This window comes from Eucalyptus grandis, chromosome 3 (assembly GCF_016545825.1).
Source record: "Eucalyptus grandis isolate ANBG69807.140 chromosome 3, ASM1654582v1, whole genome shotgun sequence".
NCBI lineage: Eukaryota > Viridiplantae > Streptophyta > Magnoliopsida > Myrtales > Myrtaceae > Eucalyptus > Eucalyptus grandis.
In genome coordinates this window covers 25,232,488-25,251,274 of record NC_052614.1, presented here as the reverse complement: position 1 = coordinate 25,251,274, position 18,787 = coordinate 25,232,488, and positions in this window count along the sequence as shown.

Genomic DNA, 18,787 nt, shown 5'->3' with positions numbered 1-18,787 from the left:
AGATTTGACTTACTGACATGTTAAATACTTGGCGACACGCTTGGCGATGTTCGCCTTCATACCTGACCACTAATAGTGTTGATGCAGATTTTGATACATCTTGGTACTACCAAGATGAATGATGTAACTGCTATGATGTGCTTCTTATAGAATATCCTCTCTAAGCTCCACATCGTCAAGTATAACCAAACGTCCTCGGAACCTTAGTGTTCCTTCATTAGAAACCTGAAAGTTAGCCTTCCTTTTCTCAATGTCCTCTTGAAGGATCTTTTTCACATCTAGGTTTGTCGATTGGAGTAACTTGATTTTGATCTAGACATCCAGTTCAATTCTGAGGGTGGCCATAAGACTCAAAAAGTGGCCTACCTCAAATTTGAATACCGAATCTTGAGCTCTTTTGATTAGGTACCAATCCTTAATTAGAATATGAGTAACTGAAGACTTTCGACTCAAAGCATCGACGACTTTATTCGCCTTTCTCGGGTGATATAGGATATCATAGTCATAATCCTTCAGCAATTCCATCAATTGGCGCTGTCTCATGTTTAACTCCTTCTGAGAAAATAGGTACTTGAGACTTTGATGGTCTGTGAAGATCTGAATTTTTCTCCGAACAAATAGTGTCTCCAAATCTTCAAGGTGAAAATAATTGCCGCGAGTTCTAAGTCATGCATTGGGTAGTTCTGTTCAAGAGGCCTCAACTAGCGAGAGGCGTATGCAACAACTCGACCATGTTGCATCAACACGCAACTCAATCCTCTAAATGACGCATCACTATAGATCTCGTATCCTCCAGGACCAGATGGAATGGTCAGCACAGGTGCGGTAGTCAGCTTTTGCTTTAGCTCTTGGAAACTATGCTCGCACTTGTCTGTCCACATAAATTTCTCTTCTTTCTTCAGGAGTCTTGTCAATAGCGATGCTAGTGATGAGAACCCTTCCACAAACCTTTGTAACAACTTGCCAAACCCAGAAAACTTTTGATCTCTATCACTGTAGTCGGTCTTGACCAGTTGATCACATCTTTAATCTTGCTTGGGTCTATAGAGATTCCTTCACCTGAAATCACATGACCTGAGAAAGATATATCCAAGATATCTAACTCCCAACACTTGCAGATAACATTAGGGAACAAAATCAAGGATTCCCTAATTTGATATCCATCTTCCATTGCTTTTTGATTTGAATTCTTAATTTTTGTCATTATGTTCCTTATCTTCTCCATATCTCATTATTTTGCATAAATAAAGAAAATTCAAATAATCAGAAGGAAATCCAAATATTTTCTCATAGATATTGCATTAATTGTTGTTTAAAATAGGTAAAATAACTTTGTTTTTATAGAGTTATCACTTAATCTTTTTGAAGCTCTCAAGTTCCTCAAGATGTACCTTTTATCTTCTAATATCTTCTATTCATAATAACACAACAAGTGCAAGGTCCGTGCACTCTGAGATAAAGTTGCATGTGGATTTTGTTACTTCACATGCGATAAGCTCTTTTTTAATTGGATAAGCATAGTAAGCTCGATCTACGGAATAATATGTAAAATATGCTTAGGTATTTCGTCAACCTTGATAAGATCCATTTGCCTAATGCCCGGTTCTCCTTGAGGTTTTTGATATGCATCTTGTGCTATGGTGTGTTTATACACTTTGCTATGCAAAGGGTTCTTCGTGAATGGGAAGATGCATAGTAACTGAAATGAGGATATTTCTGTTCACTTCGAATATTTTTGCCGTGAACAACCCCGCATTGAAGAGTGAAGCAGGGGCGTTTCTCACAGAGGAATCTTGGACTTTCAAAGTCTACAATATCCTTGAGAACAAAGAAACAAAGTAAGAACAGAAAAAAGTCAACAAGCAAGCGAAAAAGGTTGACTTGAGTCAGCAAGGTAAAGAAGTTCAAGGAAAGATACTCGGTTCGCTCGGTGCCTTGCTACATTTTGTCTTTCCCATCTATTCTTTAATCATTGCAATTATGTATGTGCGGTCAAACACCATATCCAAATAACACAGCATGGAGGTAGGTAAGAGTGTACAATTTGGTTGCACTGTTATTGCAAGAAATTAGTCGAGCCGTTGATACCAAGAGCGGCCGAGGGATTGTTGACGTGATTCATAAAGTGAAAGCCAGGTCAAAGGTTTGACCGGATTGCAGATGAAAGTATACTACGAGGAATGACCATTCACGTATGACTTGGTGGACATGGGAAATTCATGTTTGTTTGATTGGATCCTTAATATTTCAGACTTTGGCCGTTTAATTCCCGAAACATTACGAGAAGTGTTTAATCAAGGCTTAAGCTGGTCGCCGGGGCAATTTGTTTTGGTCTTATCAATTTTCAAGAAATTAACCATAATTTTGACGATGATAAAGTAGGATTGTTTAAACACATTAGTCCCTCATACATGATATTGATTGAGGACTTTGATTCCTCAGACTTCAGTCTTGATAATAGAGATGGTCCTATGTCCATGCGAGGACGTTGGAAAAGGGTTGGTGTGTCTTCTCTGTCCCCTTCTTTTATATATATAACAAAACAGAAAATAGTTTAAAAGAAGCAATCGATTCTAACAAATGGATTAACTATTTTAATATAAGAAGACAACTGGTTATGTTAGAAAATAACGAAATATCAAATAACATCCTTAAGATCTAGGAATATCTTTGATAAAATTCTCTCGTAGGAAATTTTATTATATAAGAATATTTCTGACAATATCAAATAAATATGCTTCAACAATAGGCCCAAGCGGTGCTAATTAGATTGCATCCTGGGGTGGTCACATTAACCGTCTATCCCATTGTCAATAACATACTCTGACATATTTAAATTGGAAGTAATTTGAAATTGTAAGGGTGTCATCGTGATTGTCAAAAACTTGAAGGGTATCATAAGAATTAAATTATTCTTGCCAAATTGAAGTTTTGACATGGCGCAAACTTAGGACCCGTTAGCAACGACTAAGACCAACATAGATACCTCCCTTGAGCAGGAACTCCATTCACACACGTCCGACCCAAGAATGTTTGATTTGTGCATCAGTCGCGTCCAAAATCGCATCGTTCCCACCGGATCATTGTGCATTAGAACTGTATATTCATCTTCGAAGAGATCTTCTTAGGAGGGATAAGCCTGTCACCATGACTCAACAAAAGGTACGAACTGAATATGAGCCTCTTTTGATGTGGATTGGCTTAAAGTTAAATTTCGAACTCAACAGGATTTCTAATTTCTAACCACCTAGAGAAAAAACCCCTCGACAGTAAGCCATTATGCGAGCTACCACCTTAGGGGTCCACGTTAGCAATGACTCTAGCCTAATAGAAGATGCATCAATCGATTACTACATACCAATTGCAAAGAAAGATGTATCATCCCCATTTAAACACAAAATAATTGCCTTGACATCAAGTGCGGTAATCTAATGAGTAATGACAAATATGCCACTTGCTTTTTATGTGGTAACAAATTCGCGCTTGTCATTAGTGGATGTTTGGCTTATCTGTGCCTTAGACATTTTATGACATGATGTGGAGAGACTTGTAATTTCGAGAATGTCAGCAAGGCTACATTAAAGACGTCGTCAACCATGGTCCTTTAATTACTAAATAGATATAAACAATTATGACTCAAGCTGAACACTTCATAATGTGAGTGAGAACGTGGAAAGAAATAGTAATGTTGGTAGCCTTTCTTTATCATTTTACTTTGAAAAAAGAAAAGAGAAAGACAAATAAATGATCTTGTATATTTGAGATGGTATGGATGGCATCAATGTTAATATGTGCTCACAAAGTGCGAACAGATGAAATCAAGTAAACGACAAAGTATATTAAGAAAAAAAAAGAAAAGGCAATGATAAAATTCCATTAGACTGAAAACTCGGAATGGAAGGTCCACGGATTTTGAACTTTTCTACTAGTCCATACAGCTTCTAAGCTCCAACGGCCGTTTCTTACATGCCACAATACTATCGAGAATGATCGCATGTTGTCATGTAGACTTCCTCACGAAGCATTTGACTTCTCCCACTTTGCTCCTTCTCAGCAAGAACTAAAGTCTCATGCTCCATTCTGGCTTCAAAATGATCCCTTTAGCCAGCTTTAGGATGTTTCCGCGCCCTTTTTATGTAATCATCCGTCTCCATCCTGACCCTCTGTAATTTTTCCTCCACGCTATGTTTGAGCTTTTCAAATTCTTCTTTTTGTCGCTCTGCATCCATCCTTTCTTTCTCAATCTGAGTCCTTTTCTCATCAAGCTCATCCTACTCCTTCTCAAAAGCTTCCTTTAGCTGCTTCAAGTCCTCAGCTTCCTTCAAAAGAAGCTCCTTTCGAAGCCTGCACTAGTTGTTCTCCTTTCACAAGTTTATCCTCTTTGTGCTTAATTTCAGCTTCTTTCTTCCGCTCATATCTTTCTCTTATTAAGTACTCGTCAAATTTTTTCCGTGATTTGATTAAGTAGTAAAACATCCTTGAAAATCGGACAAAAAACAGGACAGAGTCATGACCAGAACTTGGTTAACTTCAAGAAACAACTTCAAGAAAGAAAATTTCTTGGCGGGTTCTACTGACCGAATTCTGTTAACTTCTCATTTTATCGTGTTTCATTAACAACCCCATTAATTTTCCTATCATCTAGGCCTAGCATATTAATTAAGGACTAGATATATGAAAATCGTATTGTACATCAAGATCATCAATAACTAGCTGTTGGAAGTTTGTTTGTAAAACAAACTAAGTGTTCATTGCCTTATCTCATATAGAAAAAGTGAGAGGAAGTGTGCCAGTTAATAAGTGTGAGGTTTCTTTAGTATATTTATAGAAAATATTAGTGTGGGCTAGACCCCACCATACCCGCGTGCGAATATGCGATTAATAGACGCACTTAGCACTTTGCGCGCCTACAGTATAATTAGCACTAACCTCTTTATTTTTATTTTTTTATTCCATATGTTTATCTTATTAAATTTAATTAGTTCAAAGGTTGTCTTTGTTTATTTAGAATTTTCGGAAATTATGAAAATTCTCAATTTTATTCATTAAAATAATAATAATAATAATATTTTTTATTCTTATTTTTTTTTTTATGTGTCTCTTCAAGACAACATTTGAAAATGATACTCATTTAGTTTGCAACCTTTCCTGAAATGTTGTATTTATTCATTTTTCAACTTCTTCTAAATTGACACCTTTGTTCATTTGGGCAACTTCTTTCGAAATGATACATTCGTTCACTTTACAATTTTTTACGAAGAGTTGCAATTTTTATGTTAGTTTTCCAGAGAAACAAATTAAGATCAATTTTTAGTCTTTTTTTCAAAAACTATAGCCATCTTTTCACTTGTTTCCTAGAGAGACCTTGAAGAAAAACTACAATTGCTATTTAATATACTCATTTTGAGACTTTGTTGTATCATGGAAGATATTTGCTGACTTTGTGGGGCAAATAAATCCTAAGAGAAAGTGATATCACGCCTCAAAGTTCAATTTGATTATATATATGTCAATTTTCCAGAGAAACAAATTAAGATTAATTTTTTTGAGTATTCTTTCCAAAACTACAACCATCTTTTTACTTGTTTCCTAGAGAGACCTTAGAGAAATGCTGCAATTACTATCTAATGTTCTCATTTTGAGACTTTGTTGTATCTTGAAAGATATTTGTAGGTGACCATTAGCAACTTTGTGGAACAAATAAATTCGTAAAGAAAGTGATATCACACCTCAAAATCCGATTTGATTGCTCTATTGATTCGAAGCCATATTTTCCAATACTAGCTACCAAAGTTAATTATGAGGTCTCACCTTGCAGCGTGGGAGTGCGGAAGCCATAGTACCTGCTGGTATACAAACAAGGTCTTGAATGGAAGCCTTGTAATTGCCGAGGAAGTGGGAGCTCGAAGTGCTTCCCATCAGAAGCCAAAGAAGAAGAATCGTTGAAAGCTTGCGTCTTTGGTGATAAATTGGCGGTTAAAGATGATATCCTTGATGGCTCGCCTACTGCCCGCCTGCTCACCACTTGCCATCGACTTGCTATTTGTTGCCACCGACCGCTTGCCCGCCCACACCCGCCCTACGCCATCCGCCGGCACCAAGAGAGAGAAAGTTATCAAACGTGTATTTTTGTTTAGAAACTCATTTAGAAATAAAAATAAAACCTATTTCTAGTTTTGAAAATAAATTTCTTGCCAAAATGATTATCATTTGCGCCCTTATCGATTTGATGCCTTTCTTGTATCTTCTTCATAAAGATAATGATGATTCACACCTAACATGTGCATTAACCAGACTTCCATTTTGATTTTCAACCTTTTCCTGCTCCATTAACATAGACATCCCGTGATCGACGGGAAAAATATCAAAAAAGTCATAAACGTACTATATCGGTACCGATTTATTTCTAATTTTTTTAATTTAACTAATTTAGTCCTAAATATTTTTGTATTGGTATCAATTTAGTCTATTTAGTCAATTTAGGCCGGAAATCATTGACATGGATGCCAGCCGTTCTATGTGGCACAATTGGCACTAACGTACATATTTTAATATAATTTTATTATTTAAAATAAATTCTTTCTTTCTTATTTTTCCTTTTCTTTTGCTTTTTTTTTTGCCCTATTCTTTTTCATTGCACTATGGTTGGTACCAACCATAGCTAGTGACTGACCATAGGCAAGGGTCATCCTCCCCGAATTTGGCGAGGGCTCGACCCTCACAAAATCTAAGGAGCGCTTGACGCTCATTGCTTGGGCGAGGATCGCTCCGCCGAGTCTAGCGAGGATTTCAGCCCTCGCCACCTTGGCGAGGGTCCCTCTTGACTAGGTGTTGACGCCTAAAATTCCTTTTAATTAATTAGGTTTTACTTTATTTTATTTTTATTTTATTTTATTTTATTTTATTTTATCTTTTTCGAATTAAATAATAATAATAATAATAATGAACGAAAAAACATAAAAAAACATAAAAAAGCCCCTCCTCTAGGCCTCCTCGGCCCATTTCTGCCTCAGCCCGGCCTAGCCAAGTCTTCTTCTTCCTCGCGCCATTGCAGCACACGCGCCAGAGGGCGTGACGCTAGAGCGGAGGGGAGGAGCAGCGACGCACATGGGGGAGCTGGCAATGCGCTAAAGGACGGGCAGGTGGTGGATGGGACGCCGGTTCGACCAATGGAGGCTGTTCGGCGCACAGGGATCGGTGGTCAAAGCTTCGTCGACCAACCGCCCCCTCGCCTATAAATAGGGCTCCCCCGATGACGGCAAAGGGCATGCTGAGAATGATCGAAGGCTGTAAAGCTTCGCACATCCTACTGAGAGACTTCAGAAAGGGGGCTGAGGACGAGCAAGCCCAGATCCGAAGGCTGAGGCTGGAAGAGAGGGAGAGGTTCTGTTGGAGAGAGAGAGAGAGAGAGAGAGAGAGAGAAGCGGATTGAGGTTGCAGACCTCGGACGACCCACTGAGAGACTTTAGAGGGTCCGAGGGCTCGCGGCTGGAGATTTGAGGCGTTGCCGGAGGAGCAGATCGAGAGAGAGAGAAGGGGAGATTAAGCACGGGGAAGGCGAAAGAGCGTCGAACGCCATGTGACGTTGTCACCGTCTCTGTCGTGCACGGTTGCCAGTCTTGGCCAGGTAGCCTATCTCCATCGTCGTCATCACTGTCGCCATCGTAGCCCTCTCTGTTGTCCTGTTCTCGTCATGCCGTCGTAGCCCTCTTCGTTGTCCCGTTCTCGTCACGCCGCCATCGCTACCGTCGCCACCATCGCCGCCGCCGCACCTAAGCCTTCTCCTCTCCGGCGTCGCGGAATCGAGAACCCTAGGGTTCTCGATTTCCCAGTCGTGGCCCGGGTCATCGGATCGAACCCGGGCCGCAAGTCGGGTAGGGTTTCTCCGTGTTTTGAGGGGCGGCTACAAGTCGGGTCGTGTGCGGAGCCAGTCGGGTAGGGTTCTGAAGGAACCAGGTTGCGAACCGGAGCGAGTTATCGGGTCGGGGTCATCGGGCCGGGCGGGCGTCTCCAAACGCTCGGCAGCGGCGTCGTTTTGTCTTAAAAAAAAAAAAGTCTGGCCCACTACGCAGGCCTGTCTGCGTTTTGGGGGGCCGAGAATCGGACTAACGAGTGGATCCGACCGGGTCGGCTTTTTAAATTTTATTTTAAATAAATAAATAATAAATAAATATTTTCCAAAAAAATCAAAAATATAATTTATTTTCGAAAAAATATTAAAACATATTTTAATTTCTAGAAAACCAAAAAATATTAAATAATGTTAAAAAATATTTTATTTTCTGAAAAAAAATATTCCATATTTTCATGAAAAAGCCAAAAAATTCAAAAAAAGCCAAAAAGACTTGTATTTTTCCAAAAATACCAAAAAAAAAAAAAATCCCTTTTATGTCCAAAAAATTAGAAAAGACTCAAAAACATTTTTCCTCTAAAAATACCTGGGAAATCCCTCGAACATCCAAAAAAACCTTAGGGTTTAAACAAGATTAGGTACCGAAAGGATATTAGTAATTAACTAGTGTAATCAAGTCCCCGATCCTAATGTCTCTGGTTGCGCAGAGTGAGTATTTCTCCGATATTTCGCTTGGGTTTCTAATCAACCCACCCCAAATTGATTAGTGGCGACTCCATTTTAAAAATTGATTTATAGGTTAAAAACTTAGACCATTAAGTCGTGAATTGGTGGACATGGGAGAGTCCAGGCATAACTAATTTTAGCCAAGCCATTAGCCTCCGCAAGGCGCCCGCCCTTGATGTGGGCACTAAACAAAAGAGGTCGCGATAGCTTGGGACTCCACTGGGGACATTTGAGGACTTAGGCCATTCTATCTTGTTTAAACACTTTACTGACTTATTTTTGTTTTTTTTTTTTTTTTTTTTTATGTAGGTCGGTAGCTTAAAAGTTTATTTTAATTTTGCTTAAAATAGATTATCTTGTGATTAGAAATTGTTGTGCATGCTTTACTATTTTAAACACTACACATGGCACACACAACCCGGCCGCCGGACCTAGGCCGCCATAGGATTTCTAGGATGGTGTTAAGAAAGATACGACCTTGAACGCGAGACTGTGATGTAGAGGTTGCGTTTCTTTTCCCCGAATTTCTTAGCCGAGGTTAAGGGGGTATGCTGCTAATGCGAGACTACGATGGGTGGATACCCTTTTAATTTCAACAAGCCTTCTCAATTAGAAATCGAGCCACACATCTCATGCGCATGTCTTTGTGCTTGTCATTTTTATTTAAAAGAAAAGAGACTTCTTTACTTTTACTCAGTCTTTTTATTTGGCCCATGGCAATTTAGGATAAGCTTTTCAAGTCCCAGTTTATATGCGATGGGGAAAGACGATATCTAGTTCATTCCTGCTCCCAAGGCGGAGCTCTTCAGGTGGTGGGGTCAATTAGATAAGTTTGTCCAAGAGCGCGTGAAGGCCAAAGTCGGTCATCTCCTATCGTTGATCCAAATCATTATTCGTCCTGAAGTCATACAAGCCATGGCACATTTTTTGTGCCCGAAGACAATTACTTTTATATTCAGTAGATTTCATCTAACCCCAATCTTGGAAGAATACAGCATCATCACTGGAATGCCTCTTGAGAAAAGCTTGTCAGGCCATTGATAGGCGCCCTCCCATGGCGCGGGTTAGCGCGACTTTTAGGATTTGAAATCCATGTCATGAGACAAATTCTTGAAGACAACCATAATACATGCCCATTAAAATTTATGAATGCCTTTTTCCAAAATCAGCCTATGACCCAAAAAAGTGAGATTTTCCTCCTGGCCTTTTTCGGGCTCATCATCTTCCCCCATCAAAGAAATGCCATAAGTCCTAAGATGGTATGGATTGTTGATCAGATCTTAAGAGAGGGGGAATTATGTCAACATGATTTTAACTGAAACATTCTTGTCCTTTAATCGTTTTAAAGACGATATGGAGAAAATCATGCGAGCCTCTCCTGAAATTTACAAGTCTGGTTCTTTTCTCACTTAAGCGAATTTCAAGACTTCATGCGATTGTCCGAAACAAATGCTTTCAAAAATCCGTTACAAAAATTTATGGTTTTAGGATCGTATATTCCCAATCAAAGCTGTTTAAATTGGGTTGACTTCCTAAGAAACCTAGCTCCCCGAGGCATTCCAATGGTGTGCTGGTTGGTTCCATGAAAAGAGGGCCCGCTTGCTTACAAACGCACCAGCCCAATTCCGTTGCTCGGCCTCACTGGCGCCATTCCCTATTACCCGTATCAGGTAGCACGAAAATATGGAGCCTTTAAGGAGATCCCAACACCTTTCAAGAGGATGATCCCTCCAGTTCTTTTCAACACAAGCCATGACTATGCATTCGAAATTTCTACCGCTGAGGAAACCTGGGACAAGTGCCATCGCAAAAGGATTGTGGTACCTGAAGGGCTTGAGGGAGAAGAAAAGGCCCACCACGCCTCCATGTCCTACATCCACAACCATCATATCCCGACAAAATGGAAGCTGTCGGTCCCTCACTCAATCAGCGAGAGCAGCCAACACGAGCAAGCAGAACTCATGGAGAGGGATTTGGGAATGGACTGGATGCACACCGCAGAGCCAGTCCAAGGGAGCAGGCATCCTCGCAAGAACAAGGCTCCCCGTCGCATATAAATTGACAATCATGTGCCCCTTAGTGTTAATATTGTGAAAGTTTTGTCCCATTGTTTAGGGACTCTTGTTTAATATCTAGTATTTCATCCCGTCATTTCAATTTCAAGTTTCAGATGTTAGGAGTTGGTAGTCTATAAATCCTCTTTTGATAAATAAAAAAGCAATTAGACCATTGCCATTGGTCAATCTTTGTTTACTTTCGTGCTCATTCATTGTTTTCGCAATGACAAGTAATTATGAATCGCCGGCCACCAATCGCCTGCGAATGGCCTCATGCAATAAGGTCTAATTAGAATGATGTACAAAATCGCCTCATTAACATTGAAGACGACGTGGGACAGATGTCCATTGTCCTTCAACAACTCTCGAGACAAATGAAATCTACTCAAGCTGAGCCCAACTCTGTAGTTGCCTTAAACACCATCATGACACCCGCAAATTTGCCATAAAATAGCCAGTACCATAGACAGTTTGAAAGGGTCATGAAAAAGTTAAGCCAGCTACAGGAGCAGAATCCCATGGACCTATCCAATTACGCCGGCATTACAATAGTTCATCACAACAGATATCTACCTCATGAGAGATTGGAATGAGCTGTGTTCTGCATTCCTGCTTCAGTATCAAAGCCAGATTGGGACTGAAGTGCCTTATCAGAACTTGGTTCACTTCAGAAGAAGACCAATGGAGGATTTCCGAGCGTATGCAAGGAGGTGAGAGGCTTTTATGATGCAAACTTACCCTCAACTGGCCGAAGAAGAAATGATAAAGCTGTTCATAGGGACTTTACCTCGCAAGCATCGTTGTTGGTTGCATGGGTTGCACTTCCATAGCTTCAATGAAGTGGTCCTCTCATGCGAATACTTCGAGTCTACTGGAGGTGAGGAACTTAAAGGCGCTTGATTTCGGAACCAACACTATCAAAACACTCCTTTACATAGGAGTTTTCATGGGTTTTATTTGTTTTTATAATTTCAAGTTTCTTATCTTGTCTAGTGTGTTCTTGTCGTATTTTCCATTCCAAGTACTCTATTGTACAGTTATAATATTTTGTTTTAAGAGCATGAGGCGGTACTCCAAACCAGCCCGGTGATGTTATCCAACCATGAAAAGAAAATATCATCCAAGGAGAATACTGAGGGTTGGGCTTCCTCATGCTTTTTCTCCCCCAAAGACGTATTTTGAAAATAAAAAATATTTCATTACCCAAAAGCTTTTGTCAAAACAAGATGATAAATTTAAGCACGTTTTCTTTCTAACCCTCTCACTTTATGTTTCAGAACATCATCCCCTTTGATTTAGTGTGACAAAAGGTATTTGAAACTAGCACATCATGTGAGCTCGCCAAATTCAAAAACACCCTTTCAAGAAGGCAGTGGGGTAAATAGAAAAGATCATCCCACTTCAAAGAAGGTAAGTTTTATTCTCTTAATATAATTTTAGAAATGATGTCATTTCTCTTCTATTCAGGAAACAAAAATCGGACGTTATATGTACAAGCATACAGTTGAAATCAAGCCGTTCCCAAGAGCTTTGTACACTCCACCTTGCTCTTGTCCAACTCCTTCTCAAGTCGTAGCAACATCTTTTCCCCACAACATGCCTGGGCAACTAGATGTTGTGGTTTCATCAATGGGATTTCCAGCTTTGATGAGCCAAGAAGCACAGAAAAGGAATTTCTCCTCTTGAATTGGCTACTGTCAACAGGGAGAAAATCTAGTAAGTTGAGGCAGTCTCTAGCCCCTTATTGCAAATGATGACTTAGGGCCTAGAAACCTCACTACGTGCTCCAGACACATGCTCTCCCAAGAAGTGATTGCCATAAGAGAATTTGAAGTTTTGATTGTCCATCTCAAATTCCATAGAAGCTTGAGGTACATAACTTTGCCCAATGCTGCTAATGGTCATATAGTCAAAAACAGAAGAAAATTTCACAGAAGGATGGCGTTGAAGATAAATCGACAACCATCAATCATGCATACGTGATCATGAGTGAGGAAGGCCAATCGAAAGAAATGTCAAACTATGCCAAGACGAAAAGGCTGTCATCGATATTCAAATATCCCTAGGAGTCAGCAAATACGGACTTTGGAGAAGAGTAATTTGCTATCGTTTCCAATACTCCCCCCTCTTTGAATTCACTTTTGACATATTCCCCCTATTGGTAGGAAGCATTAGGATTCAAGAGCCAAACTTGATGGTTAGGCAAATCAATATTGGCCAAGCTAATACGTGGAAATGACCCACATCAAATTCACCTGGCTTCGTGTAAAAAGACATGTCATCCAAGAGCCAATTCAGAGAATAATTGACCTAACGAAGCAAGAGACATAGGACCTCATGTCCCCCTCTTACTTCAGGATAACCTGATTGTCAAAGGCAAGGATAACAAATCAATGAAAGACATGTTAAACTTTGATAAACTTTCCCAAACAAAGTATCATCAAAGCAAATGACAGAGACCTTTCAGGCCTCAAGTCACTTATGATCTTGGCCCTACTGGTCGAGCTATTTCCACAGCTTCTCTTCTGCAAGAGGCAAGAGCAGAAATTCCTGATCAGATTCCCAATCCCTGGCTTATCTTTCATATGTCATGTCCCTAACCAATAGGAGCAATCTATCGACACCCATTTGTGAATAACCTTTTGTAAATAACTCTTTTAATGTTCAAATTTCAACACATTTGTGAATACCGTTCCACCAAGTAAACACCCCTAAATCTGTTAATAAGTTTTTCTTGAGTAAAAAGCCATTCATTTATTTTGAGAGTACAGACTCTATCACATCATACACTGCATGCCTTTCCCAGGTGAATTTTGCATGATGATTTTGTTTGTCTAAATCGTTGATTCTATTAAGGATTATTAGAATAGACTACTAAGTGAAGAATACAAGATTGATTGAGCATGCTGGATGAGATGCATCAGAATGATGAAAGGCAAGCCATATCCTACACACAATCCCCCCCTATCTATACACTTGTGAGATGAGTGTAGAAGATTCCATGGCTACAGGGTAAAGAGTTCTCTCGCGAATGGTACGATAACCAAAATAATGAGAGGCATTCCATCGCTCACCCCATTGAGCCCCATACACTGGTGAAGCTTCTCTCATACCCCCGTCAAGAACCACCCCACATTGGGGTAGAGCGGAGGCAAAGCAGCATCACAAGGTGAGAAGAGAGATAGAAATTTTCTTGCTCGCACTTACATCAATCTTCGGGTGTCTTTATTGCATATGAACACTCGCGTTAATTTAAGTGCCCTAGAATGACGAAGAGCAATTCTTTATGCACTTGTATTCATTGTACAACCCAATTGAGTATGTAATTTCACCATCACGTGGAGGCAAAACAGAAGTTACTACCATTTAAGCAGCGTAGCTCGGAGCGCTAGCTGAAGACAAAGACTCAAGAGTCTAACAACAGTGTCGTGATTGAACTTGCCTAGGCTAGTTCCTCTAATGACAAGAATGAAAAAACAGGGGCATAAAAAAGCAGTGTACCTGGTAAAAGCAAGGTCAATGCCCATGAATGAAGAAATGGAATAAAAATAGGGGCATGAAAAAAGTAGTGTGCTTGGTAAAAGCAAGGTCAATGCCCCCAGTAAAAAATACAACAAAGAAAAAGTTGTTGTTGTAGTCCATAGAACCTCTATCTAACAGTGACAAGAAAGACCAGTGACAAATGCCGAGACAGTCACGAACTCTCACCCTCTTACATGCGAGCCAAGTCTACGTTACATTCCCATTGTAAAAGTCTCTTCAAACTAGGGGCACTTCAATTAATGTAGGATTTCATATGTTCATAAGCATCGCTCGAAGAAGTACGAGCAAGATTACTCTATCTCTTTTTGCAGGATTCTTGACTTGCAAACCCGGAGACGATCGTGCGGCACTCCGTTCATAAGCCTTGACCTTGATGGTCCCCTTTGATGAGCCGCTGACCAAGACTTCATCACAATTTCAACAAAGACCTCTCACATTGGTAAAGTCGTACCATTTGCGAGAATACTCAGACCGCTGCTGACATGATGACAGTGAGATAGTGTGGTCCTTATAAATCCTGTATTAATGGTCAAGATAGCCTTTTCCATGAGAGTGAGCGAAAAGTCCTTTCAGACTGAAAGCCCCTCACCTAGCATGCTCAAGACATTTACATTCTAAATGAAGGTTGTCTTTCAAAATCTTCCCCAGTGGAAATCAGATAATGCAAAATTAACAAAATTATCATGCATGAATCTCATTTGAGCTCATGAATTTACAGCATATACAATCATGTGTGCATATTGTGCAAATAGCGGACATACTCTCAGAGATCAGAGATATTGCAAGGTAAGCATATCCTTATCCCCATTTGTCTTAAAGTACCTACCACTGTCCAGGTATTCTCTTCTTGACACTCGACCTATTCAAGTCGTCCCTTGAGTTTGGATGCTTGCAACTATCTAGGTATCCCTATTATCTTTGAGTACCTGCCACCGTTCGGATACTCCCTTTTCCTGACACTCGACCTATTCGAGTTGTCACTAGAGTATTGATACTTGTGACTGACCAAATATCTTTTGGAATACCTACTGCTATCTAGGTATCTCCATATCGTCAAGTACCCACCGTTGTCCAGGTACTTCCTTTTCATGACACTCAACCTGCCCGAGTTGTCCCCAAATAATATAGCAGCTGTTCAAGCATTCCATTGCTTTGCTTGGCACCGCCGTCCACGTATGCTTCCTAGCACTTGGACCAGCCTGAGTGGTCCCAGATCATATCATTAAATACTTGTGTTCATCCAAGTATTCCAGTACTTTGTACACTTGTGGCTATCCAGGTGTTCCACCCCTTTTAAGTGCTTGTGGCAATCCAAGTAAGCCCCATACCACATTCAAGTTTATAATACCAGGAGGTGAGAGACCTTCACGAATATGCGGGGCACGCCCTCGATATTCCCATTACCAGGAGGTGAGAGACCTTCACAAATATGCAGGGCACGCCCTCGATATTCCCATTACCAGGAGATGAGAGACCTTCACGAATATCTCAGGTACGCCCTCGATATTCCCAATTACCAGGAGGTGAGAGACCTTCATGAATATCTCTGGTACGCCCTTGATATTCCCAATTACCAGGAGGTGAGAGACCTTCACAAATATCCCAGGTATGTCTTCGATAGTCCCCATTACCAGGAGGTGAGAGACCTTCACGAATATGTGAGGCACGCCCTCGATATTCCCATTACCAGGAGGTGAGAGACCTTCACGAATATCTCAGGTACGCCCTCAATATTCCCAATTACTAGGAGGTGAGAAACCTTCACGAATATCTCAAGTACACCCTCGATATTCCCAATTATCAGGAGGTGAGAGACCTTCACAAATATCTCAGGTACGTCCTCGATATTCCCCTTTACCAGGAGGTGAGAGACCTTCATGAATATGCGAGGCACGTCCTCAATATTCCCAATTACCAGGAGGTGAGAGACCTTCATGAATATCCAAGGTACGTCCTTGATATTCCAACTACCAGGAGGTGAGAAACCTTCACGAATATGCAAGACCCATCCTCGATATTCCCAATTACCAGAAGGTGAGAGACCTTCACGAATATCCCAGGTACGTCCTCGATATTCCCCTTTACTAGGAGGTGAGAGACCTTCATGAATATGCGAGGCACGTCCTCAATATTCCCAATTACTAGGAGGTGAGAGACCTTCGTGAATATCCAAGGTACGTCCTCGATATTCCAACTACCAGGAGGTGAGAGACCTTCATGAATATGCGAGACCCATCCTCGATATTCCCCTTTACCAAGAGGTGAGAGACCTTCATGAATATGCGAGGCACGTCCTCAATATTCTCAATTACCAGGAGGTGAGAGACCTTCATGAATATCCAAAGTACGTCCTTGATATTCCAACTACTAGGAGGTGAGAGACCTTCATGAATATACGAGACCCATCCTCGATATTCCCACTACCAAGAGGTGAGAGACCTTCATGAATATTCCAGGTACGCTCTCGATATTTCCCAATTGCTAGGAGGTGTGACACCTTCACAAATATTCAAGGTATGTTCTCAATATTTTCAATTATCAAGTACCCCGTCAATACTTGTGAATGTCCAAGTATCCCCCAAGAATTCATACTTGTGATCATCCAAGTACCCCTTCAATGCCTATGGCTAGCCAAATACCCATTTTGATGCTTGTAAAGGCCCAAATATCCTTTAGGATAATACTTGTGAATATCCATGTACTCTTTGATATGCTTATGAATGTCCAGGTATCTTCCAAAACAGATGCCCTGAAAAAAGTCGGCGCATCTCCCGAGAAAGGTCGGGTACCAACTGGTGTCCTCGATACAAATCAGGCACCCACGAATGAGATGCCCTGAGAAAGGTCAGTGCATCTCCCGTCAAGGTGACCGAAGAAAGGTTTAGGTTCTAGACAAATCATTGATTGTTTCAACAAGCAACCAAAGAATGGTTCGGGTCTTGGAGAAGCAATTTCGCGTCACGGCGACCGAAAAATGGTTCGGGTCCAAGACAAACCACTTATTGCTCTAAGAAGCGACCGAAGAATGGTTCGGGTCCTGGAGGAGCAATCTCCCATCAAGGCGACCGAAGAAAGGTTCGGGTCCTAGACAAATCATTGATTTTTTTAATAGGCGATCGAAGAATGGTTCGGGTCCTGGAGAAGCAATTTCCCGTCACGGCGACCAAAGAATGGTTCGGGTCCGAGATAAACCACTAATTGCTCTAACAGCGACCAGAAGAATGGTTCAAGTCCTGGAAGAGCAATCTCTGTCAAGGCGACCGAAGAAAGGTTCGGGTCCTAGACAAATCATTGATTGTTTTAACAGGTGACCGAATAATGGTTCGGGTTTTGGAGAAGCAATTTCCCGTCACGGTGACCAAAGAATGGTTCGGGTCCTAGACAAACCACTGATTGCTCTAACAGGCGATCGAAGAATGGTTCGGGTCCTGAAGGAGCAATTTCCTGTCAAGGTGACCGAAGAAAGGTTCGAGTCCTAGACAAATCATTGATTGTTTTAACAGGCAACCGAAGAATGGTTCAAGCCCTAGAAAAGCAACCTCCTCATATCACCAGGTAAGATGACACCTTGATACTTGCCAAACTCGGGGTTCACACCTTATCTCACTCACTCTCGGTAAGTAACTACATGTATCTTCTTATTTGTCTTAGTATATGTAATGGTATGTTGCTCTTTTTGCATAGGATAATAGGCCCCAAGTAAAATATAATCTGTTACGCATGAATGGATAAAATTTAGGCATCAATTTGTCTTTATATGCAACCTCTGACTCACTTTCAAAGAGGGGCAGCTGTTGATGCCTAAAATTCCCTTTTAATTAATTAGGTTTTACTTTATTTTATTTTTATTTTATTTATTTTATTTTATCTTTTCGGATTAAAAAAAATAATGAACGAAAAACAGAAAAAACAAGAAAAACAAAAAACAAAAAAAAAGCCCCTCCTCGGGCCTCCTCGGTCCATTTCCGCCTCAACCTGGCCTAGCCAGGTCTTCTTCTTCCTCGCGCCATTGCAGCACATGCGCCGGAGGGCGCGACGCTAGAGTGGAGGGGAGGAGCAGCGACGCACATGGGGGAGCTGGCAACGCACTAAAGGACGGGCAGGTGGCGGATGGGACGCCGGTTCAACCGACGGAGGCCATTCGGTGCACAGGGACTGGCGGTCGAAGCTCCGTCGACCAACCGCCCCCCTTGCCTATAAATAGGGCTTCCCCGATGACGGCAAAGGGCATGCCGAGAACGATCGAAGGTTGCAAAGCTTCGGGCTTCCTACTGAGAGACTTCAGAAAAGGGGCCGAGGACGAGCAAGCCCAAATCCGAAGGCTGAGGTTGGAAGAGGGAGAGGTTCTGCCAGAGAGACATAGAGAGAGAGAGAGAGAGAGAGAGAGAGAGAGAGAGAGAGAGAGAGAGAGAGAGAGAGAGCAGATTGAGGTCGCGGACCTCGGACGACCCACTGAGAGACTTCAGGGGGTCCGAGGGCTCGCGGCCGGAGATTCGAGGCATTGCCGGAGGAGCGGATCGAGAGAGAGAGGGGGAGATCGAGCATGGGGAAGGCGAAAGGGCGTCGAACGCCATGCGACGTTGTCACCGTCTCTGCTATACACGGTTGC